Raw genomic sequence first — 17,980 nt, forward strand, 5'->3', positions numbered from 1 at the left:
AATCCTTTTTATTTTTCATTTTTAGGGTTATATTGTATCCCTTCATATTAGTTAACTTTATTTTTGGTATATATATATAAGTGGATCTCTCTTTAAATTTTGGGATACAATTTCTTCTAACAGACCAAAATATACCCTAAATCTCTAGTGTATGGCTTTGTTCTAGTCTCCGGCCTGATCACATTCTCTCCCCCCCCTTTTTTTTTGTTTTTTAAAAATTTTCTTTTTTTCAACCAACTTCTTATCAATTCCTTTTATAAAATCTTTTATAATTTTCACCTTTACAATCCTATTCCATCCCTTCATCGTATTTACCCTTATTTTTGTACATATGTAAGTTTTCTTTCTTTAAAATTTTTGGAGGCAGTTTCTTCTAATGGACCAAAATATGCCCAAAATCTAGTGTGTGGCTCTGTTCTATTCACCAGCCTGATCATATTTTTTTTTCTTTTTCTTTCCCTTTCTTTTCTTCCCACTTTTGGGTCTCTTCTGATTTGTTTAGTGTATATTTTTCTGGGGTTGTTGTTACCCTGTTAGCATTTTGTTCTTTCATTCATCTATTCTCCTCTGGACAAAATGGCAAGATGGAAAAACTCACCTTCAAAAAAAAAAAAAGAACAAAAGGCTGTACCAACTGCCAGGGACCTAATCAATACGGACATTAGTAAAATTTCGGAACTAGAGTTCAGAGTCATGATTTTAAAGATACTAGCTGGGCATGAAAAAAAGCATGGAAGATACTAGAGAATCCCTTGCTGGAGAAATAAAAGAACTAAAATCAAACCAAGTCGAAATCAAAAAGGCTATTAAGGAGGTGCAATAAAAAATGGAGGCTCTAAATGCTAGGATAAATAAGGCAGAAGAGAGATTTAGTGATATAGAAGACCAAATGATGGAGAATAAAGAAGCTGAGAAAAGATAAACAACTACGGGATCATGAGGGCAGAATTCGAGAGATAAGTGATACCACAAGATGAAACAATATTAGAATAACTGGGATCCCAGAAGAAGAAGAGAGACTGGGGCAGAAGATATATTGGAGCAAATTATAGCAGAGAACTTCCCTAATTTGGGGAAGGAAACAGGCATCAAATCCAGGAGGCACAGAGAACCCCTCTCAAAATCAATAAAAATAGGTCAACACCCCGACATCTAATAGTAAAACTTACAAGTCTCAGAGACAAAGAAAAAGTTTTGAAAGCAGCTCAGGACAAGAGGTCTGTAACCTACAATGGTAGAAACATTAGATTGGCAACAGACCTATCCACAGAGACCTGGCAGGCCAGAAAGGACTGGCATGATATATTCAGAGCACTAAATGAGAAAAATATGCAGCTAAGAATACTATATCCAGCTAGGCTGTCCTTGAAAATAGGAGAGATAAAAAGCTTCCAGGACAAACAAAAACTAAAAGAATTTGTGAACACCAAACCAGCCCTAAAAGAAATATTGAAAGGGGTCCTCTAAGCAAAGAGAGAGCCTAAAAGTAACATAGACCAGAAAAGAATAGAGACAATATACAGTAACAGTCACCTTACAGGCAATACAATGGCAGTAAATTCATATCTTTCAATAGTTATCCTGAATGTAAATGGGCTAAATGCCCCAATCAAAAGACACAGGGTATCAGATTGGATAAAAAAAACAAAACCCATCAATACACTGCCTGCAAAAGACTCATTTTAGATCCAAAGACACCCCCAGATTGAAAGGGAGGGGGTGGAAAACCATTTACCATGCTAATGGACATCAAAAGAAAGCTGAGGTGGCCATCCTTATATCAGACAAATTAGATTTTAAACCAAAGATTATACTAAGAGATGAGGAAAGACACTATATCCTACTTAAAGGGTCTATCCAACAAGAAGATCTAACAATTGTAAATATCTAGGCCCCTAACACAGAAGCAGCCAATTATATATGCCAATTAATAACAAAATCAAAGAAACACATTGGCAACAATACAATAATTGTAGGAGACTTTAACACACCCCTCACTGAAGTGGACGGATCATCTAAGCAAAAGATCAACAAGAAAATAAAGTATAAACAGTATGGAGGTTCCTCAAAAGTTGAAAATAGAGCTACTTACTGTATGATCCAGCAATTGCACTACTGGGTATTTATCCCAAGATACAAATGTAATGAACCGAAGGGGTACATGCACCCCAATGTTTATAACAGCAATGTCCATAATAGCCAAACTATGAAAAGAGCCAAGATGTCCATTAACAGATGAATGGATAAAGAAGATGTGGTATATATACACAATGGAATATTATGCAGCCATCAAAAAAACCCCGAAATCTTGCCATTTGCAAAGATGTGGATGGAACTAGAGGGTATTATGCTAAGCGAAATAAGTCAATCAGAGAAAGACAAGTATTATATGATCTTACTGATATGAGGAATTTATTAACAAGAGAGAGATCATAGGGGAAGGGGGGATAAAATAGAACAAGATGAAACCAGAGAGGGAGACAAACCATTTAGAAACTCTTAATCTCAGGAAACAAACTGAGGGTTGCTGGAGTGGAGAGGGGTTGGGAGGGTTGGGGGGGTGCTGGGTGATGGACATTGGGGAGAGGGGTATATGCTATGGTGAGCGCGGTGAATTGTGTAAGACTGATGAATCACAGACCTGTACCTCTGACAAATAACACATTATATGTTTTAAAAAAAAAAGAGAGTAGGAAGAGAAAAATGAAGGGGTAAAATCAGAGGGGGAGACAAACCATGAGAGACTATGGACTCCAAGAAACAAACTGAGGGCTTTGGAGGGGAGGGGGGCGATGGGTTGGCCCGGTGATGGGTATTGAGGGCACATATTGCATAGAGCACTGGATGTTATATGCAAACAATGAATCATGGGATGCTATATCAAAAACTAATGATGTAATGTATGGTGACTAACATAACATAATAAAATAAAATTTAAAAAAATACCCCATCATGGCTATGTTAATAGTTCTGTTGAATTTTAGAGTCTTTTTTTGTAATTTTCATTTTGAAAATGACTCCCAAGAGACTGCACAGGTAATGCAGAGGGTTCTCATTTATCTTTCACCCAGATTGCCTCAATGATAATATCTTATATAGCCATGGTACAGTGTTAAAACTAGGAAATTGACTTTGGCACAATGCAACTAACATAGTTACAGACCTTATTCACATTTACTTGTTTTTGATCGTGCATTTTTGTTGGTGTATCAGTCTATATAATCTTATCACATGTGTGGATTTGTATAAGCATAATCACAACCAGAAAATAAAAACTGTCTCATTACCAAAAGTAGCTCCCTTGTATTACAACTTCCTCCAAACCTCAATACATGAAAGACACTAATTTGTTTTCCATGACAATAACTGTATAATTTAAGAAAATTATATAAATGGAATTATATAGTATGTTAACTTTTGAGATTGGCTTTTTTTTCACTCAGCATAATAACCTTGAAATCCATCAAAGTGGTTGTGTAAATCAGTAGTCAGTTCCTTTTTATTGTTGAGTGATATTCAGTTGCCTGGGTGTACCAAAATTTGTTTTAATGTTTACCCTTTAAAGAACATTTGGATTGTTTCCAATTTTTGGCTTGTAGAAGCCCAAAGCTGCTATGAATATGGATGAATAGATATTTCCATGAGCATAATTTTTCATTATTCTAGGATAAGTAGCCAACAGTATGATTGTTGGGTTGTATGGCAAATGCATGTTATATATATATATATATATATATATATATATATATATATATATTTTTTAAATTTTTAAGATTTTATTTATTTATCTGACAGAGAGAGAGACAGTGAGAGAGGGAACACAAACAGGGGGAGTGGGAGAGGGAGAAGCAGGCTTCCCGCTGAGGAGGGAGCCCGATGCGGGGCTGGATCCCAGGACCCTGGGATCATGACCTGAGCCGAAGGCAGAGGCTTAACTGACTGAGCCACCCAGGTGCCTGGCATGTTATATTTTTATGAGAAACTGCCAAACTGTTTTCCAGAATGACTGTATCACTTTACTCACTATCAGGAATGTATGAGAGATTCAACGTTTCCACATTCTCCCCACCATTTGGAATAATCGGTATTTTTTTATTTTAGCCATTCTATACCTGTGTAGTACTATCTCAACATAGATTTAATTTGTGTTTCCCTAATGACTAATGATGTTAGACATCTTTTCATGTGCTTAATTTCCAAACTTTATCTTTTTTTTTTTTAAGATTTACTTATTTGAGAGAGACAGAGAGAGAATGAGCAGAAGGAGGGTCAAAGGAGAAGGAGAGAGAGAGAGAATCCTCAAGCAGACTCCCCACTCAGTGGGAAGCCCACTGCAGGGCTCGATCCCAGGACCTGGAAATCATGACCCAAGCTGAAATCAAGAACTGGCCGCCTAACCGACTGAGCTACCCAGGCACCCCATAAACTCTATCCTTTTTAATGAAAGTGTCTGTTTAACTCTTTTGCACACATTCTAACTGGATTATTTGCTTTCTCATTGTTGAGTATAGGGAACTCTTTATATAGTCTGGGTAAAAATCCTTTTTCAGACATGTGATTTGCAAATATTTTCTCCCATTCTGTGGCCTTTCTTTTTATCTAATTAATAAGGTCTTTTGCAGAGCAGAAGTTTTTAATTTGGATGACATATAATTTATTGATTTTTCTTCAGTGAACCTATTTTTTTTTAAAGATTATTTGAGAGAGAGAGTGGGGGTGGGAAGGAATGGAGAGAGGTAGAGAGAGACAGTCTTAAGCAGACCTCGAGCTGAGCACAGAGTCTGATGTGGGGCTCAATCTCAGGACCCTGAGATCATGAACCTAAGATCAGTACTTGAGCCGAAACCAAGAGTCTGACAACCAACTGTGCCACCCAGGTGCCCCAGTGAACTATTTCTATCTTAATCTCCAATCTTGACCATTTTGTGGCCTGATGTGGGTGATGTTGAGAGTCACAAACTGGTTTTCGAGAAACTTCTTTGCTTATCTTGCAGATAAGATATCTTACATGTATATCTCACTTCAATATATTAGTTGATATTATCTTGGAATTTGTATCATATGTGAAATTTAAATTGCCAGTTATAACAATCATTAATTCTTATAATTTCCATCAATGACTGGTGGCAGAACTATCTTTTAAGGGCAAGGTAGAGAGAATTTATGCATAATATGGTGAGATGAAATGATAGAACCCTGAGGCCTCACCACATTTCAAATATTTCATATGGGAATTAAAGGCACTGCACATATATAACATATATGATCATTTGACCAAAAACTACCAGAATTTCATCTTAAGGAATCATAGAAATTAAATTCACTACACATTTAATTGAAAACATATTGCTAAGATAATTACATGTATATCAATAAGTCCATCACACAATTAAGTCTGACAGTTTGCCAAAATAATTCCTAAAATTATGTATTATCAATGGATGATGGGAACCCTAAACTTCTATTAGAACTTTTATGATATACTCATATTTTTCAATTAATTGCCTTTCATCATCCTTAATGGATACTAATTCATACAAAGTCTATGAGGTCAGATACTTTGAGCCTTTTTTGTTATGGCCTGACAAAGCTATAGTTTAATCTCTTCCTTTTATATATCCCATAAATTTAGTGATCAACATGAGGAAACTATATACTTTTGGAGATCATCTTGATGCTTATATCTTATTTAATGAAAGCATAGAGGCTAAAAAAATAGAGCAGGTATAGAAAGAAAACAGTTATATTTCAAGTACATATTTAATTGACATTATTAAAAAGGGTAATGGCCAATAACAATGATTGGTTATACATAATTGTCACTTATTCAAGAAGTATTTGTATAATGATAACAGAGCAATTTGTCTTCATCATGAGAAATGAGATAGATTTTTATTTTTTAACGGATTGATGTGTGACTTTTGACAAGGCACTTAACCTCTGTTGTTCAGGCAAACTTCTGTGTAAAATGTCTGATGATTGGTATTAGGTACCACTTTATCTTCCAGTGGATTTTGATGATTAATTAGCTACCTGGGCATATATATATACATTTATTAAGATAGTGGGCAATAATTAGAGGTTTTTATGTCCTGTTTGTTTTAGCAGGCAATTCAGACTACTGCCAGCATTAAATTGGGCAATTTATATAGTTTTTATTTGGTCCAAATTGGAATATTCTGGTGAATGAGTGAAATTATTTCCTGACTTCATTTTTTTTTTCCATTTCTTTCCCCATTTATTTAAGACAAATGAGCTTAAATGACAAAGGAACAGAAATGCAATTGACTTTGTTGTATTAGAATTTTGGCTGAGTGCATTTGATAATTCAATCAAATCCTTCTGTCAGTACCAATTTGTTATAGCATTTGATAGTCTAGTAACAATAAGAATTTTGCCATAATAATCTGACCTTCCACAAGCTGGGAATAAACTTTCAGTGCATCAGTTCCAAGGAAACAAGTGTCTCTCTGGATTAGTTAGTAATTTTTCATTTTACTTTGGCAATTTTATAAGAAAAAAATAACATTTTAGATTTAATTAGACACAAGATAGCAATAAGTAGTACTCTTTCTTTTCTTTTGTTTTTAATCTGTAATTCCATATCTATTTTGTATCAGTTTTGTATCTACGTAGTTATGTTTCTGGACTCTGTTCTCTTCATATTTATAAATCTTCTTTCCAATGCATCATTTCCTAATCACCACAATTTTTAGTTATGTATTGCTGCATTAAAAATTATACCCAAGCTTAGAATAACAAAAATGTTTATTATTTCATACTATTTTGGGGTCAGCTATCCAAACATGACTTCATCATGTGGCTCTCGGTCAAGGTCTCTTATGAGGTTGTAGTCCAAGTATTGTCTCAGTGTCAACTTGGGGGAAGATCTACATCCAAATTTGATCTGTCTTGGTCCCTTACCACCTAGAGCTTTCCACAAGCCTGCTTCATGACATGATACCTGGATTCCTATCCCAGAGAGAGACCCATCTGAGGAAGAGTACACTGAAGACAAAAGCCACAGTCTTTTTACTTTTTTACCTATTATCTAAATTGGCATCACATTATATCTGCCCTATGTTATTTATTACATATAAGTCAGTAAATCCAGGGACCACTTAAGGTGGGAGGATTACAGTGTGTGGAGACCAGGAGGTGCAAAGCATTAAACTCCATCCTAGAAGCTGTGTACCACAGGTATATTTATAATTAGAATTCCTGTCTGGCAGGGAAGTGCCACCAATGTATCCTTCTTTGGGAGTATCTTGACTATCCTTGGTATTTGTTATTTTATATAATGTTACTAAGCTTACCGAGTTTCCAAGAGAGTAACATTTGTATTGCCACTTTGATTTAATTACATTGAATCTGTTAACCTATTTGAAGATTGATAAGTTTGTAATTTTGATCATTCTTATCTGTAAAAATGGGTTAATTGTTGATTTTATGCATGCCATAAAGTCATGCCATAAAGTTTATTTTTTTTCTCTTTTAAAGTGCTCATATTGTGTGTTAGATGTATTCATTGTTCATTTATGTATTTATGTAGTTTTTTAACATCTAGTATTTCCATCATTTCTACTAAGTTCATGGATTAACGAATTGAACAAAACAGACAAAAATCTCTACCCTTATATAATTTATATTTGTTTAAAAGAGAGAGAGATAGAACAAGAGTGTAAACAAATTAAGTGAAGTTTACAGATTACATAGTGAAAAGTGCTATAAAAATAAGACGGGGGGAGAGAGGAAGAATAAGGAAAAAGAATTTAATTTTAAACATCATGGTTAGATATCTCCCACTGAGAAGTTAGCATTTGAGAAAAGACTTGAAGTTGATGAGTGAACAAGCCAGGTGAATACCAGGGGAGAGAGTATCTAAGGCAGAGAGCCAAGGAAATGACAAATCCTGGAGGCCTGTGCAGGCTTGGTTTGCTTTAAAAAGATCAGTGAGGCCTTTGTGACAGGATCAGAGAGAATAAGTGGAAGATGACATCACATCTGAGTGAGAAGCCAGATCCTCTCATCCCTGTTACCCATTTTAATAGCCATTCGTTCTTCTCTGAATGAGATAGGAAACCCATGGATGGTTTTTGAACAGAAGAGAAATATAATATGACTTACTTTTATTAAGATCCTTCTGGAGGCTATTGCAGATAGCCACATGGAATGGTAACTTAATCTAAAAGGCAGTAATGGATATGTTGATAAGTCATCAAATTCTTGATATATTAGAAAAGTGTAACTAAAAAAAAAATCAAACAGATAAGATATAGCTTACAAATAAAGAAGGGTGTCAAAGATGATCTTTAGGAAATTTTACATGAGCAACTAGAAGGATGTATTAGCCATCAACTGATACATGAATATGAGACATATTTTACATGGTGGCAAAAAATCCTTAATTTGCTATAGAATATCCAAGTGAATTTATACTTGAAAAATAAGTCTAAAGTCTAGGCTTCTGCATTAATCTTTTGCATCTTCTATTCAGTGTAACTCCAGGAGTCCCCTTTTGCTCTTTGCATATATTTTGAGTCTTATATTTTCTTTTTAGTTTTTATTTCATTTTTGTATATGCCATCTTTTGGTCAGAAGCCAGAAATTAATTTAAAAATCAACAAAATAAATGAAAATATCTATTAGAGAGTGGATATTGTTCTGCAGATAAGTAGAATAATGTGATAATGCAATACTAAGTGTTTGGTTAAGGAAAGATCACTCTGTAATGGGGACATTAAGGCTGAGACATGAGAAGATAACATGTCAGCTACATGAAAACCAAGGAAAAACATATTTCAAGAAAAGCAACGAAGTATTGCAAAGATCTTGGGGCAGGAACTGTCTGGAGCATTTTAAAAAGCCATTGCCATTGGAAAATAGAATGTGGGAGAGTAGATAGTTCTGTAATCCAATTTAAAGAGGTGGGGGTTTTATTCTTATTGCCTTGGGAAACCACTGAAACAATTTAAGCAGGGGAATTCCATAAATAATTTTGTTTGCAATAACTGGCTATGTGGAAAATGAATTGTAAAAGACCGATAAGCAGAGAGGCCATTAAGTGTGTATTATAGTAGCTTAGGAGACAGAGAGTGGTGATATGGATGGTTGTGGTAGAGATGGAATATGTGAGGGAATTTATTATACATCTTAAAAAAGAGATTGAAGAATTTCATGATGGATGAGATAAGGGCTTGGGAAAGGGAAGAACCAAGAATATGTCCTTGATTTTTATGTTGGATAGATGTGATAGGTATACAGAATCAGGAAAAACTAAGGAGGCATCAGTCACTGGGGAGGGCAGGAATCAATCATTCTGTGCCTGTGTTAACATTAATGTGTTTTAGGTTTTCAAATGCAGATGTCAAGGGAATTTGTACATGCAAGGTCTGTGGAGATGACAGAGCTGAAAAATCATAGATTTGGGAGTCAGTAGTTTACACATATGGGAAAATGTGATCAGAGAGGTGAAGTCAGAGAAGCAAAGGCAAATTTTTGCTTAAAAAATAATTGTTGTTTAAAAATCATATCAGCTTATGTATTGAGTTAATTGGAAGTGAAAATACTTGAAAATACTCTAGTAGTTGTATCAAAGACAGCTCATTTTTACCTTCAGATACTTTAAGGACTTTTAAATATATTTGCTTAAATCTGCAATCCTAACACCCCTTGTACTTAGAGAGTTCCTACCACATTCTCAACTTTTATTTCTTCAGTCTTTCAAGCTACATTTTCTATTACAGCCTGTCTCTAATATTGAGTGACCTTTTTCTATAACAAACTGGTCTGAAATACTAACATGGTATAATGTCAAAGATCTTATACCATCTGTCTTTGTACATACTTTGTATTAATCGTTCACCCAAAAGGTTTTCATATATTTTTTAAAAGGCCATAGACCTTTAGATCCATTATTATTGTTCCCAGTGTCACTGCAATGTAATAAATCATTAGACTACTTATGTATTAAAAAAAAACAGTATTGAAAACCTTAAATAAAACTAGCCTATACAATTGAATCAATGTTGGACATGTTTAAATGAGAATGCATTTATTGCTAAAGGAAAATATTAGGCATGAGAATAAAGTTAGTTAGAAATGAAAAGGAAATCAATTTAGGATTTCAGATAATATAGAGTATATGGGGGTAAATTATTTGGTGACCCATCTGAAAACAGAAGGTTGTGATTCTTAAGGACATCAAGAAGTTTCAGTTGTTTCTTATTCAATTCCTTTAGCACAATCTTGTTGAAAAGTAGAATTGGCTAATTTGACTTTCCTACAGAACCAAGGCTAATCTCTTTAATATTGGTTATACAAGTTACAGTGCTTCCTACTTCTCATTCTTTCCATTACTGAACATATTTGTTCTGCTTTAGACAAGAAGCTCTTTATTATGCTTTTACTTCTCTAAAAGGAGCTTTTGATGTAAAAATGTCTCACATTTGTAATTATAGTCTTAGCCATGGAATATTTAACTCCTTTCCACTTTTAATAATTCATATACACAGCTATCTCAAACCACAGACTGATACTGCATTTAAAATATATTGCAGAATGTACAAGGCAAAAATGCAATGTCAATTTATTAGTGTCACATTTAAAAACTTTATTTTCTAAAATCAGATTTAAAGAAGAAGAAAATTACCACTTTCTGTAAATCGCCTTTTATCACATCAAAATATTGTGTCTAAAATGTTGCGAATGAAGTGAAGCCCATGAAATTCATGAATCCTCTAAAGTCCCTGTATTTTCTTAAAAGTAATTGCACAAAGAAAAAGGTATTTATGATCTTCTATTGCTCTGCTTCAGATTGTAGAATCTTTTTTAAAAATTTTTGATGCTGAATTAATAAAAACATTAGGCAAAATGGTGCAAGTAAATAAATTAGTCAGTTATTAAAGCTAGATCAATGGAACAGCAACAAAAATGTATAAAGGAATGTGGACTAGCTGTGAACAGCATTTCAGTGGTCTCAATACTAATTCAACCAGTTATTATGCAATCCTAGTTATCAAATAGGTAGGACAGATGTGTGTGTGTATGTGCGTGTGCATGTGCATGTGCATACACGTGTGCTTGTGTGTGTATCTTTATTAGAGTACGTGTGCATTCTGTGTGTGTATGTGTGTAAGTGTTGGATGTGGTAGTGCAATGCAATTGACCTAATTGTTAGTTTCAGAAGAAAATCAGTAATGCCTAAGTTATTTTTTTTAAAGGATTAAAGGGGAAAAAAAAGGAAGAATAGTAGAAGCTATTTATGTAATTTTTAAATGTTTGCCCAAATACTAATAAATATGTTATTTAAAGATATTTTGCTAAAGGGGCACCTGGGTGGCTCATTCGTTAAGTGTCTGCCTTTGGCTCAGGTCACGATCTCAGGGTCCTGGGATCGAGCCCCGCATCGGGCTCCCTGCTCAGCGGGAAGCCTGCTTCTCCCTTTCCCACTCCTCCTGCTTGTGTTCCTTCTTTCGCTTTGTCTCTCTCTGTCGAATAAATAAATAAAATCTTTAAAAAAAAAAAAACTATTTTGCTAAATACCAGAAGAAAAAGCTAAAAAGAGCTGAAAGTTTTGCCTTTAGGAGATAAGATTCAAAGGGGCAGAAGTGTGTGGGGAGGGTAATTGCTGTTCTATTTGGGTTTGGATTTGGTAGTAGTTTGTCTAAGCCACTTCATTTACACTTTCATGAATTTGTGCTTTACATATGTCTGGAGCTCTTGCCAACTTGTCTTTTGCCAACTAACCATTATGACAACCTCTGTTTTGGCTCAATCAAGCTTAGCCCAAGCAGCAGTCACAACCCAGTGTCACTTTACCTTATGTCCATGGCAAGTTTCCCTCACTTCCCCCTTAATTTTTTCTTGTGACCTCAAAACATGCAAATCCATAGGCCATGCATATCACCCTCACATGTCCAACATTGAGGAGACATTAAAGCAAAGTTTTGACCAATGAGAGATAGAAGCCAGCAGATAAATGCTTATCCTTCCACTTCAGGGCTGGGTTGTTGATAAGCAAAGTAACACATACCTTTTCTCAGAAAAATGGTTTCACTTGATACAAACTTCATGGTAACCACCCTGGTAACATCTGGTTTTATTTTCTCTCTGACATTCCCTGCCTTGCTCACCTGTCCCCTGCTGTGGTTTCTTTTGGATTGTACTTCCTAATAAAGTAGTATCCTCTGAGTGTTTGCCTCAATGTCTCCTTTGTGAAGAGCCCACAATAAAAGAACTGATACCAGAAATAAACTGGTGATAAAATATGGCATGTATTCACTTCACAAGTGTTAAGGATTTCACTTTTGATTAATTGGGATGAGGTGTAAGAGGATGGAGAGGTGTTGGATTTATGGGAACTGTGGCTCTTGAATGGTACGAGGGCAAGGATAATGATAATGACTGAAGAGTGGATGGGCTTCTGTTAATGGCATTGGAAGGCCTGAAGAAAGAAAATTATAGGCTCAGGGCAGCCACTTGCAAATTGAAGGTGTGCTATAAAACTGTAAAAGCAAAGAGCTTCTGTGGCAGTGTTGGGTAGACTCTCACCTCTTATTGGCTTAGGACAGCTTTTAAGCTTTTATTGAAAATTAAGCCACAGACCTAATTGTAAAAGTAGCAAAGCTGACAATTAAAATTAATAGCTAGCCTTGACAGTGTTCCTATGTTATAGTAAGGCTCTGATAAGTAAATACTGGGGACTTTCAACCTGGCAAGGAGATTGAGAAAATTGAACCTGAAAATCTTGAGCCCTTATATTCCTCTGAACTCTCTGGGCCAACATAAACAGAATACCATTTCCAATATTACGTGTGAGGAATGTTCTCATGCCTAAACATGTACAGTGACCTCACAGGAAGCAAGTTCCCCACAAGGTGATGGTTTTTCTCCCCACCCTTGGTCTGTATCACTTCTCATTATTGCCTTTAGATCATTAACCGGGATCATTCCTTAGAAGAGCCTGGGGAAGGGTAGTGTGCTACATCCATCAAAAAGAAATGGGTTATTTGCCAAAGAGAGTATAGAATCCGGTAAATAAGTCCTTCAAAACCTGGGGAAGCACTTTGTAAGTAGATTGGAAAGTGAAGGAATAAGACAAATGAAATATAAGTTTGGGTTGTAGAGAATTTATTGATGTGGCCACAAATGTTGCTCATGATTCTATATACTGGAAGGAAAATTGGACCTGGTCCTCATAGTTTTCTTTAATGTCTCCTTGAAAGTTGAGCATAATGATAGTCTAGAATGAGTGAGGTGAAAATGACAGTACCACCTTGTTGAAATATTGTGGGAGGGATGCTAAGTCGGTTCAGAATATATTTAGCACATAACATCTAAGAATTCTGTCTCCTAGATAAGCCCAGAAAATACTCCCTTCACTGGAAAATAAGGAATGTAGCAAGGGGACTACTGTTATCTTTGATGGACTCCATGGTAGCTATTCTCTATAGACAAGAGTTAGTAGTGGGCATGCTGTCATGGAACTTGAGTCCATAGTATCACTGATACTGGAGACTTTAGAATGGCAGCATGTAAACATCAAAAGTGAGGTGGAAAGAATGCCATAAAAGCAGAAAGGCCAGAGTTACAATCAAGGTACTTGACCACCAGTGAGCTGATAAAACAGGCTGATTCATCGTGGTGCTCCTAGGGGTATCATAGGTATACAGTTAACTACAGTGTTTCTTGAATTGTCCGAATTCAGTAATAATAAATTAATAACAAGATATACAAACAAAAAAATAACCAGAGCAAACAACTAAAGTTTAGCACTTCATGAAAAGTTACCTCCCATGCCGTGCCCAGATGTAAATCTATCAGTCTCTTGATCACAAAGTGCTGAGTCCTCTTAAGAAAACAAACACGTGCTGGTACATGTATGTGTAATAGATATTCCTTGCATCCTACCCAAAAAGATCGGTAGCCAGTTGTAAACTTTTAGATTTTGAATCTTAGTTGACACTGCTATTAGGGCACCACAAATATTACACAAATCAGATAATAACATGGACTTGCTAAACCCCACAGAACATGCTATTATAAGGCTTTATTGAGGATAGATGATATGAACGGGAAGGAAAAACAAGTGTAGACAAGTTTGGAGGCCCAAAAGACTCTCAGGTATATCCCTCAGTGTTATTTTTTATAAAGCTATTTCTTCATCTTCAGATTTTCTTTTTTTTTTTTTTAATTTTTTTATTGTTATGTTAATCACCATATATTACATCATTAGTTTTTGATGCAGTGTTCCATGATTCATTGTTTGTTCATAACACCCAGTGCACCATGCAAAACGTGCCCTCCTCAATACCCATCACCAGGCTAACCCATCCCCCCACCCCCCTACCCTCTAGAACCCTCAGTTTGTTTTTCAGAGTCCATCATCTCTCATGGTTCGTCTCCCCCACTGACATACTCCCCTTTTCTTCCTCTCCTGTTATCTTCTTCTTTTCCTTTTTTCTTAAAATATGTTGCGTTATTTGTTTCAGAAGTACAGATCTGTGATTCAACAGTCTTGCACAATTCACAGCGCTCACCGTAGCACATACCCTCCCCAATGTCTATCACCCAGCCATCCCATCCCTCCCACCCCCAACCACTCCAGTAACACTCAGTTTGTTTCCTGAGATTAAGAATTCCTCATATCAGTGAGGTCATGTGATACATGTCTTTCTCTGATTGACTTATTTCACTCAGCATAACACCCTCCAGTTCCATCCACGTCGTTGCAAATGGCAAGATCTCATTCCTTTTGATGGCTGCATAATATTCCATTGTGTATATATACCACATCTTCTTTATCCATTCATCTGTCGATGGGCATCTTGGCTCTTTCCACAGTTTGGCTATTGTGGACATTGCTGCTATAAACATTGGGGTACATGTACCCCTTTGGGTCCCTACATTTGTATCTTTGTGGTAAATACCCAGTAGTGCAATTGCTGGATCGAACGGTAGCTCTAATTTCAACTGTTTGAGGAACCTCCATACTGTTTTCCAGAGGGGTTGCACCAGCTTGCATTCCCACCAACAGTGTAGGAGGGTTCCCCTTTCTCCACATCCCCGCCAACATCTGTCGTTCCCTGACTTGTTAATTTTAGCCATTCTGACGGGTGTGAGGTGGTATCTCATTGAGGTTTTGATTTGGATTTCCCTGATGCCGAGTGATGTTGAGCACTTTTTCATGTGCCTGTTGGCCATTTGGATGTCTTCTTTGGAGAAATGTCTGTTCATGTCTTCTGCCCATTTCTTGATTGGATTATTTGTTCTTTGGGTGTTGAGTTTGATAAGTTCTTTATAGATTTTGGATACTAGCCCTTTATCTGATATGTCGTTTGCAAATATTTTCTCCCATTCTGTCGGTTGTCTTTTGGTTTTGTGGACTGTTTCTTTTGCTGTGCAAAAGCTTTTTATCTTGATGAAATCCCAATAGTTCATTTTTGCCCTGGCTTCCCGTGCCTTTGGCGATGTTTCTAGGAAGAAGTTGCTGCGGCTAAGGTCGAAAAGGTTGCTACCTGTGTTCTCCTTTAGGATTTGGATGGACTCCTGTCTCACGTTTAGGTCTTTCAACCATTTGGAGTCTATTCTTGTGTGTGGTGTAAGGAAATGGTCCAGTTTCATTCTTCTGCATGTGGCTGTCCAATTTTCCCAACACCATTTGTTGAAGAGACTGTCTTTTTGCCATTGGACATTCTTTCCTGCTTTGTCAAAAATAAGTTGACCATAGAGTTGAGGGTCCATTTCTGGGCTCTCGATTCTGTTCCATTGATCTATGCGTCTGTTTTTGTGCCAGTACCATACTGTCTTGATGATGACAGCTTTGTAATAGAGCTGGAAGTCCGGAATTGTGATGCCGCCAGCTTTGCTTTTCTTTTTCAGTATTCCTCTGGCTATTCGGGGTCTCTTCTGGTTCCATACAAATTTTAGGATTATTTGTTCCATTTCTTTGAAAAAAGTGGATGGTATTTTGATGGGGATTGCATTGAATGTGTAGATTGCTCTAGGTAGCATTGACATCTTCACAATGTTGATTCTCCCAATCCATGAGCGTGGAACGTTTTTCCATTTCTTTGTGTCTTCTTCAATTTCTTTCATGAGTATTTTATAGTTTTCTGAGTACAGATCCTTTGCCTCTTTGGTTAGATTTATTCCTAGGTATCTAATGGTTTTGGGTGCAATTGTAAATGGGATAGACTCCTTGATTTGTCTCTCTTCTGTCTTGTTGTTGGTGTATAGGAATGCCACTGATTTCTGTGCATTGATTTTATATCCTGCTACTTTACTGAATTCCTGTATGAGTTCTAGCAGTTTTGGGGTGGAGTCTTTTGGGTTTTCCATGTACAGTATCATATCATCTGCAAAGAGTGAGAATTTGACTTCCTCTTTGCCGATTTGGATGCCTTTGATTTCTTTTTGTTGTCTGATTGCTGTGGCTAGGACTTCTAATACTATGTTGAATAGCAGTGGTGAGAGTGGACATCCCTGCCGCGTTCCTGACCTTAGGGGAAAGGCTCTCAGCCTTTCCCCATTGAGAATGATACTCGCTGTAGGTTTTTCATAGATGGCTTTTATGATATTGAGGTATGTACCCTCTATCCCTATACTCTGAAGAGTTTTGATCAAGAAAGGATGTTGTACTTTGTCAAATGCTTTTTCTGCATCTATTGAGAGGATCATATGATTCTTGTTCTTTCTTTTGTTAATGTATTGTATCACGTTGATTGATTTGCGGATGTTGAACCAGCCTTGCAGCCCAGGAATAAATCCCACTTGGTCATGGTGAATAATCCTTTTAATGTACTGTTGGATCCTATTGGCTAGTATTTTGGTGAGAATTTTTGCATCCATGTTCATCAAGGATATTGGTCTGTAATTCTCTTTTTTGATGGGGTCTTTGTCTGGTTTTGGGATCAAGGTAATGCTGGCCTCATAAAATGAGTTTGGAAGTTTCCCTTCCATTTCTATTTTTTGGAACAGTTTCAGGAGAATAGGTATTAATTCTTCTTGAAATGTCTGATAGAATTCCCCCGGGAAGCCGTCTGGCCCTGGGCTTTTGTTTCTCGGGAGATTTTTGATGACTGTTTCAATTTCCTTAGTGGTTATAGGTCTGTTCAGGTTTTCTATTTCTTCCTGGTTCAATTTTGGTAGTTGATACATCTCTAGGAATGCATCCATTTCTTCCAGGTTCTCTAATTTGCTGGCATAGAGTTGCTCATAATATGTTCTTATAATTGTTTGTATTTCTTTGGTGTTGGTTGTGATCTCTCCTCTTTCATTCATGATTTTGTTGATTTGGGTCATTTCTCTTTTCTTTTTGATCAGTCTGGCCAGGGGTTTATCAATCTTGTTAATTCTTTCAAAGAACCAGCTCCTAGTTTCGTTGATCTGTTCTACTGTTCTTTTGGTTTCTATTTCATTGATTTCTGCTCTGATCTTTATGATTTCTCTTCTCCTGCTGGGTTTAGGCTTTATTTGCTGTTCTTTCTCCAGCTCCTTTAGGTGTAGGGTTAGGTTGTGTATTTGAGACCTTTCTTGTTTCTTGAGAAAGGCTTGTATTGCTATATACTTTCCTCTCAGGACTGCCTTTGCTGTATCCCAAAGATTTTGAACAGTTGTGTTTTCATTTTCATTGGTTTCCATGAATTTTTTTAATTCTTCTTTAATTTCTTGGTTGACCCATTCATTCTTTAGTAGGATGCTCTTTAGCCTCCATGTATTTGAGTTCTTTCCGACTTTCCTCTTGTGGTTGAGTTCTAGTTTCAAAGCATTGTGGTCTGAAAATATGCAGGGAATGATCCCAATCTTTTGGTACCGATTGAGACCTGATTTGTGACCTAGGATGTGATCAATTCTGGAGAATGTTCCATGGGCACTAGAGAAGAATGTGTATTCCGTTGCTTTGGGATGGAATGTTCTGAATATGTCTGTGAAGTCCATTTGGTCCAGTGTGTCATTTAAAGTCTTTATTTCCTTGTTG

This window comes from Callorhinus ursinus, unplaced genomic scaffold, assembly GCF_003265705.2.
Source record: "Callorhinus ursinus isolate GAN/ISIS: 27379988/994484 unplaced genomic scaffold, GSC_fseal_2.0 scaffold1, whole genome shotgun sequence".
NCBI classification, from domain to species: domain Eukaryota; kingdom Metazoa; phylum Chordata; class Mammalia; order Carnivora; family Otariidae; genus Callorhinus; species Callorhinus ursinus.